This window comes from Taudactylus pleione, unplaced genomic scaffold (assembly GCF_031769625.1).
Source record: "Taudactylus pleione unplaced genomic scaffold, aTauple2 ptg000179l, whole genome shotgun sequence".
Classification (NCBI taxonomy): Eukaryota; Metazoa; Chordata; class Amphibia; order Anura; family Myobatrachidae; genus Taudactylus; species Taudactylus pleione.
The window spans coordinates 11,293,152-11,301,110 of NW_028284581.1; positions in this window are offsets into that span (position 1 = coordinate 11,293,152).

The following is a 7,959-nucleotide window of genomic DNA, read 5'->3' on the forward strand; positions in this document are numbered from 1 at the left end:
GAAACTAAACTATATTGTGACGTAAAGTGTAGATTCATAGTGTTCTGATTAAGAAAATTTGTGAACTCTGTGCCTGAACTCTGATCCTCATCCCAAATCATAATCAAATCGTCAATATAGCGGCCATAGAACACCAGATTCGCTCCAGCCGGACCATTCAATATATATCGATCTTCGAATTGGCCCATATAGATATTCGCATAGCTCGGAGCGAATCTGGTGCCCATGGCCGTACCGTGAATTTGTAAATAATGGGTGGAGTCAAATATAAAATTATTATGTGTCAAAATAAATCGAATAGACTCAGTGATAAAAGCTCGTTGTTTCTCAGAAGTATCCACATCATTCACAAGAGTGTTTTGTATGGCTAAAATGCCAGTTTCATGAGGAATATTCGTATATAATGCCTGCACATCCAGGGTAAGAAAACTATAACCTGGACACCAGGTAATATGTTTTAGTTTCTCCAATAAATGTATGGCGTCCCAGATGTGGGACCTCTGAGAAACAACGTGCTTCTGCAAAAAGTGATCTACATAAAATGATAAATTACAAGTGAGTGACCCTATTCCCGAAATAATAGGTCGCCCTGGTGGGGAAATCAAAGATTTGTGAATTTTTGGTAAATAATAAAAAAACGGAATAACTGGGTAATTCGTGAATAAAAAACCAAATTCATCTTTATTGATAATCCCATCACCAAGTGCTTTCTCCAACAGTAGTCTCAATTCATTCTGAAAATTTGGAGTGGGGTCCTGATTAATCACACAATAAAAGGCCTGATCCTGAAGTTGTCTTAGGGATTCACTGATATAATCCACCCTATCCAGAACGACCACTCCACCACCCTTGTCTGCTGATTTAATTACCCGCGAATCCGGCTGTGTACAGGCGGGATTCGTCATGGCAGCATACTGACAGGCTCTTCTAGTGGCAGATTTTCTATACTACACACCGGCTCCCTGGAGGTGAGCGCTCAGGTACTTTTCATACTACACTTTCTTTAGCGCACTGAGTGGCTTTATTTAACAGAAACAAGTTTGTGACCCTGCAATACCGTTAGGGCAACAGAGCTCCACTTGTCCTGTACTAGCCATAGTGCAGCTACACTCATACTCTTTCTTCCTATCACTGCATATGCGATCTGGGTTTCCCACCACTCACCACTACCTTTGGTATATGACTGGCAGCAGCACAGATCGCAAACCTATGCTGTGTTATTTCATTACGATAACTATTGTCTCTATGAGTACTCTCATTGGGGTGCGCCTATTAGAGGTTCCTGCAATGTTTACACCAGGACCTTCTTTTTAACGCAGTCCAACAGCAGATACTCATTGTACTTATTCCCTACCCTGGGAGTACCTTTATAGTACGCTCACATGCCATTCAATGGTTATACAATGGCATGCAGCAGCTGCTATTTTGTAAACTCCACATAAAGGAGTAGCTTTACGTTTTCCTATAACCTTACTGTCTACAAGTACCTGGGTGGCATCACAGGCGACCTACGTGTGATCTGCCTCTCATTACAACCTGTGATTTACTTATATTCATTTTGATATTTGCAGGGTCAGCTATTATTTCATCTGACCCCCTTATCATTTTATTTCTCTGATTACTGTTCAGTGTTATTGTGCTGTGATATCTCACGTAACCTGTATTGAATATTGTATGGTTATTATCACATTCTTTTCTAGAAGATTTCCTTGTATGCTTCTGCCGTAATTCTGATTAGCCATTGTGCTATGACGACATTATGAGGTCATTGAACTAGTATATGTTTTATATAGGTCTCAATATTGTATGAGACAGAGAATTATAGACCTATTTGTAATATTTCACTTAGCTTCACATAAGTGTGATAAGTATTGTATTATATGTTGTCTTATGTTCTATGTATGTTCGTGTTCTGCTTGTGATAATTTATAGCTGTTATTCCAACAGTAATGCCAATAAGTAACAGGCTCAGACTTGTTTTTGGTATTTTAAAATATATCTAATAAAAGTTATTTTTTATATATTATTCTTATTATAACCTTTACATTCGAGTGCCCCCAACAAGAGAGTTTTCTTCTTCTCCCCCATACTACGTTTATCTATACTCTCATGGGGAGCACCTCCACACTTTACAATATTTTTGCTTGACACCTATACTAGGGTTTGATATTTATAATTGTGGATTTTCATTATTCTTTTGACTAATTATATCCAATATATTATATCCTGTGCTCAAACTATATCCCCCTATTCCCCCCTTCCCTGGTCATTTATGTTTAATTATGATGGAGTCATCATCCTGGAGCAACCTCAAAGTGGCTCTTTCCCCATGGGATAAGTTCAATTTACCCAGATCTGCATTGGGATGTTTAGAACATAAATTTTGAAAGTCTCTCAAGGTATTTTTATAGAATAACTGTATAGATGCACTTTTTTGAGATAGAGGGTAGAAATTGGATTTCTTTTTAAACTTAGTCCTATCTAATGATGACAGCTGTGGCTTAATGTCAAAAATCAGATCTTTCTGTACATTTCCTCCACTTTCTTCTTGTAATAATTCTAGAGTGGCCAAACAGGCTTGATCATCAACATCCAATATAATAGGACTTATGTCGTCACCTAATTTAGCTAATTGTTTATTAAAAAAATATCTCTCTGCACAGTGATCGAACATACCTATTAAGTTCTGTAAAAAGATTATACATATTTGGATTAGTACTAGCGGCATAATTCAGACCCTTAGAGAGTAGTTGTATTTCCATATATTAGTTAATTTCCTTTTTGAGAGATTAAAGACCCATGGTTCGTCATTTGACCCTGGGTCATCTTAGATCTTGCTCCTCCCAATCCTCTATTTCCTCTGGATCTCTTAATCTTTTTGGGGTCTTTACTTGCAGTGGTTGATACCGATTGTGATGTAATGGTATCCGCCACTCCCTCCCTCTTTTTTGAAAACCCCATATATGTTGAGGATGGGTGTTTTTTGGTCTTGCACCTAAATTGGATTTAGGGGAATCTATCCTACGATCGAACGTTCCAGTCTTAATATATTTCATAGATTGACCATCATGTTCCCTATTTTCTCCTTGTGTGGTGGAATTCCCTACATTATAGAGATTAGGGGGATTTCTATCATGATGTGTATTAGGTCTAGACCTCGATCTAGAATGAGACCATACAAATGTAGAAGAGGATTCTTCATTGTCCCTAAAAAGTTTTCTCTTTTTCTTCACTATTAATTCTTTTTCAGATTTCAAGATTTTAACATTCAACTCATCCTCTTTCTTTTTAAAATCTGGATCATTCTTAAATACCAGAAGATCTTTTTGTGTATGTTCAATCTCTTTCGTTATTTTTTCAATCTTTCTCCCTCTATAGCTAATTAATAATTGGATTAATGAAATAGAACATTTTTTAAGGGCTAGGTCCCATTCTTTTATTAGTTCCGGATCATCACTGATAGACAGATGTTTATTAACCTGTAGTCCCTTGGGGATCTTATTTAAATCTATATATTTTTGTAAAAAGATACTGTCCCACCAGTGTCTATTCTCTGCAAGTAACAGGGACTCTAACTCTAAAAAGCCTTGATTCATATCCAATTCAGCATTAGTCAAATTCTCATCTGTATCAAATATAGACAAATATTTCTCTCTTCTACTAGTCCTCTCATGGACCCAATTAAACTCCATCATATTCAATTTTCCAGAAACACACTATTCCAGGAGCAGCAATAAAAAGCACAATAAGAAGTATAAAAATTACTGGACCTGTGTGGATCTGTTAAATTGGAGACACCCTGCAGCAGTAAAAGAGGTATGCCAGACCTCTAAAACACAAGAAAATTAAAAAGAAATATTGCGCTGGTGTGTCTCTGTCAGAAAACACCAATCAACTGTGTCAATATGAGATCACACATAAATTTATTAAAAATAGATACAAATACATACATATAACATTAGACAATAACAATGAATGAACCTCAAAGTGCCTAAACTGTATAAGGCTGATACATTGACATTAATAATTGTGTGTACCATAAAATTATCCAATGAAGGTAATAAAGTAGCAATGTCCCATGTGTATAGAATTAATAAACCCGGATTAATAGCCGTGATAATGAAGGAAATCCAGCACTTGATGAAATAGATGAATCATAAATTGAAACAGTACTGGCCCGCAAATAATAAAGGAAAAAAGGAGATCGGAATAGCACCTGTTCGAATGGTTATGACCCACTTGATATTAATAAATGGAGCCCCAGGCAAGGGATTTAACTCACGGAGCGTCTCTGGCTCAATGCTTCACATATAGTAGGTGAAGTGGCAGACTGAGTCTCCTTCGAGTGCCTGCAGCGTTCTCACCCTCTCACTCTCTCCGCTGGTGGAGGGGAAACGAGCGGCCTCCGTGCTGAGCCAAACTATGCAAGTCGGAAGTCTCCACGTGATCCGCCGCACCAGCAGCTGTGATGGCAATCAGGTTAGTGTGGAAGACAGCATCCGGTCTCAGTAGTGGCTCAATAGTGGCTAGGAGGACTTGTGTTGTAAAAAATCCAAACGATCTCCAATACTTCCAATAGCAGGTATCAAGATGCTGGATATAGTAAATTCAATGAGGTAAGCAGCAACGCGTTTCGGCAATGGCCTTTATCTAGCTGGATAATTCCTCATCATATGGATACGGTTTAAGTAGAAGGATCATCTCTTTCATTGGTTAATCAAAATTAACCCTTTCAACCTATAACCATTTCATGCATCCTACTAGTTTCATTTAACCTTTTGTAACCACATCAGTTTATCGCAGCCTATAATTAGTTCAGATCATAATTAATATATTTATACATAAAATGAACATTCTGATACAAAAAATCAATTAATTAATAAAAATACAAATAGTTGATATTCTGACAAAAATATAACGGAGAATAAAAATATATTAATAATAATAAAAATATGTAAATAATCTTAAACCTAAAAATATTAATTCGTAAATTCATATTAATAGGATATTACTCCATGGATATTTATGGAACAATCCTCCCTATATATCAAAAACATATATATATATATATATATATATATATATATATATATGTATACATACCTGCATACATACATACATATACACATTTACTACTCATGTGTATAACTAATGAAGAGATTAATTAACATATAATTTTATTGAAATCAATTAACATTAAGTCATTAAAATCAATTATATCTATCAACACCATAAATGACAACCGACAAGTTCACTCTCTCCGCCGGCGGAGAGAGTGAGAGAGTGAGAACGCTGCAGGCACTCGAAGGAGACTCAGCCTGCCACTTCACCTACTATATGTGAAGCATTGAGCCAGAGACGCTCCGTGAGTTAAATCCCCTGCCTGGGGCTCCATTTATTAATATCAAGTGGGTCATAACCATTCGAACAGGTGCTATTCCGATCTCCCTTTTTCCTTTATTATTTGCGGGCCAGTACTGTTTCAATTTATGATTCATCTATTTCATCAAGTGCTGGATTTCCTTCATTATCACGGCTATTAATCCGGGTTTATTAATTGTATACACATGGGACATTGCTACTTTATTACCTTCATTGGATCATTTTATGGTACACACAATTATTAATGTCAATGTATCAGCCTTATACAGTTTAGGCACTTTGAGGTTCATTCAATGTTATTGTCTAATGTTATATGTATGTATTTGTATCTATTTTTAATAAATTTATGTGTGATCTCATATTGACACAATTGATTGGTGTTTTCTGACAGAGAAACACCAGCGCAGTATTTCTTTTTAATTTTCTTGTGTTTTAGAGGTCTGGCATACCTCTTTTACTGCTGCAGGGTGTCTCCAATTTAACAGATCCAAACAGGTCCAGTAATTTTTATCCATCTCTGCTATGGCCTGTGTTCAAATCACACAATGACTGATATCTCACAAGTTAAGAGTATGAATATGGTATAGGAGGTTTGGTCTTCAAATCATTTGATTGGAGTGTTCTGAAAGTATGTGGAAGTGTGGTGTGTGTGTGTGTGTGTGTGTGTGTGTGTGTGTGTGTGTGTGTGTGTGTGTGTGTGTGTGTGTGTGTGTGATTCTCACTCCTGCCACTGGTTCTTACCACAGCCCCCTGTTTTGCACCACAGGCCTCTGCATCTCACCACAACCCCCTGCTTCTCACTCCTGCCACCTGCATCTCATTAGTGTCACCATAACCCCCACTGCTGCCCTGCAGCTGGCTGGGGCCCAGCCACTGGGATGTGCTGGGAAGGGCAGAAGAATCATGGATGAGATATTTGTATTGCAGTTAATGTAAGCAAGATCAGCAGCATGTCTCCAGGGCTGGGGCTCCTGTGCATATTTCCGCATCCTGCATGCACACCCCTCCCCGGCTGTCGAACATGGCGATGAGCAATGTCCTCTTTGCACAATGTACCCTGGGCATCCTGTTTAGCTTCCTCGCCATTGTGCCCCTGTCCGAGAACAGTGCTGACTTCCATGTGAGGTGCCTCCTGTTCATTGAGGGCATGTAGCTAAACAGGAACATCACACTGGAGAGGGAGCACTTCACAGTGGAGTAGTGGTGGCTGGAGTCCGCCTGCAGGTTCAATGTAGAGATGGACATCAGAATTGAATCTGATGGTTACTAACCATTGATGTTTTTGTTCCGATGGTAGTGTTTTTACCATTTGATAGTGGCGGTCCGATGTTTGCCACAATCAAATGGAAATCATTTGATAGTGTTCTGATGGTTGTTTTTTGTTTTACATAATATCTGAAAGCTATGCCTCCCCTGGATCCTTCCTGACTACTGTATCTACATCAGGGAATTTTCATGGGTTCGTTGGAGGCTGTCTCTCACTCTCTGCCTCAGACATGACCCTGCTCTGTCCCTGTCTACCTACCCTCTCTAGGCTTCTGCTAAGCAACAGGGCACATTGCTATCTCTGATTGGCTCAGTTTCAGATGCTCACTTGCTGTTTCGGCACCATGGCCAGCTCTATTACAGCAGCTTTGTGCAAGTTTTTTCCGTGACTTACTTCACTAAACCCGTGACTGCTCGGCTCCCTTTTGTCATAGATGAATGGTTCATACACCTAAACTTTCCTCGACCATGGCTGTATAGCTGTATAGAATAGTGAAAACCCCATCAAAATCCATATAGTGGTTCAAGAGATTAGCCTGAATGAACAGGCAGACCCCCTAAACTGGGGACTGTATTTTATATATAGAGAGATATATGCAAGAGGGGTTTCTGTATATATGCGTATATGTGTGTATATATATATATATATATATATATATATATAGGGAGGATTCAATATATGTGTACATCTATATTATTATTATGCTTTATTTATATGGCGCCACAAGGGTTTCGCAGTGCCTTACACAGTACATAGACAAATAAGCACACAAGGAAACAGAAATTAACAGTACAAACAATACAGGACAGATACATGATTTATACATTGCTGCATAATACTTAGATAAGCAGCATAGTGTCTGTAACCAAGGGTTGGGTGCTGTTGTAAATTAGAGTATAATTAAGTGAAGGAAAAGCACATGAGGGAAGAGGGCCCTGCTTGTGAGAGCTTACATTCTAAAGGGGAGGGGGCAGACAAACATGGGTGACACAGATGGGCTGGATACAAGGGTCACAGTAATCTAACATCTATGGAAAGGTTAGTCTAAACTTAAGAGGAAAAAAAAAAAACAATGTGTACAGCAAACTTGCACCAAGCCTCATGATTTGGGGGCCACAGCCAAGGACCATTTGAGAGGTAATCTTGCTGCGTGGATTGGTAAGGTATAGTTGGAGTATATAAATATATGCAGACTGGCGGCACTAAGAACAGACAGGAAACAGTGGCTTAAAGATACAAACGTTCCAATGCATAAAGAGTATTTTGCTCACCATTCTGTCGATAAGCTAAACTACATGCCAACAGACAGA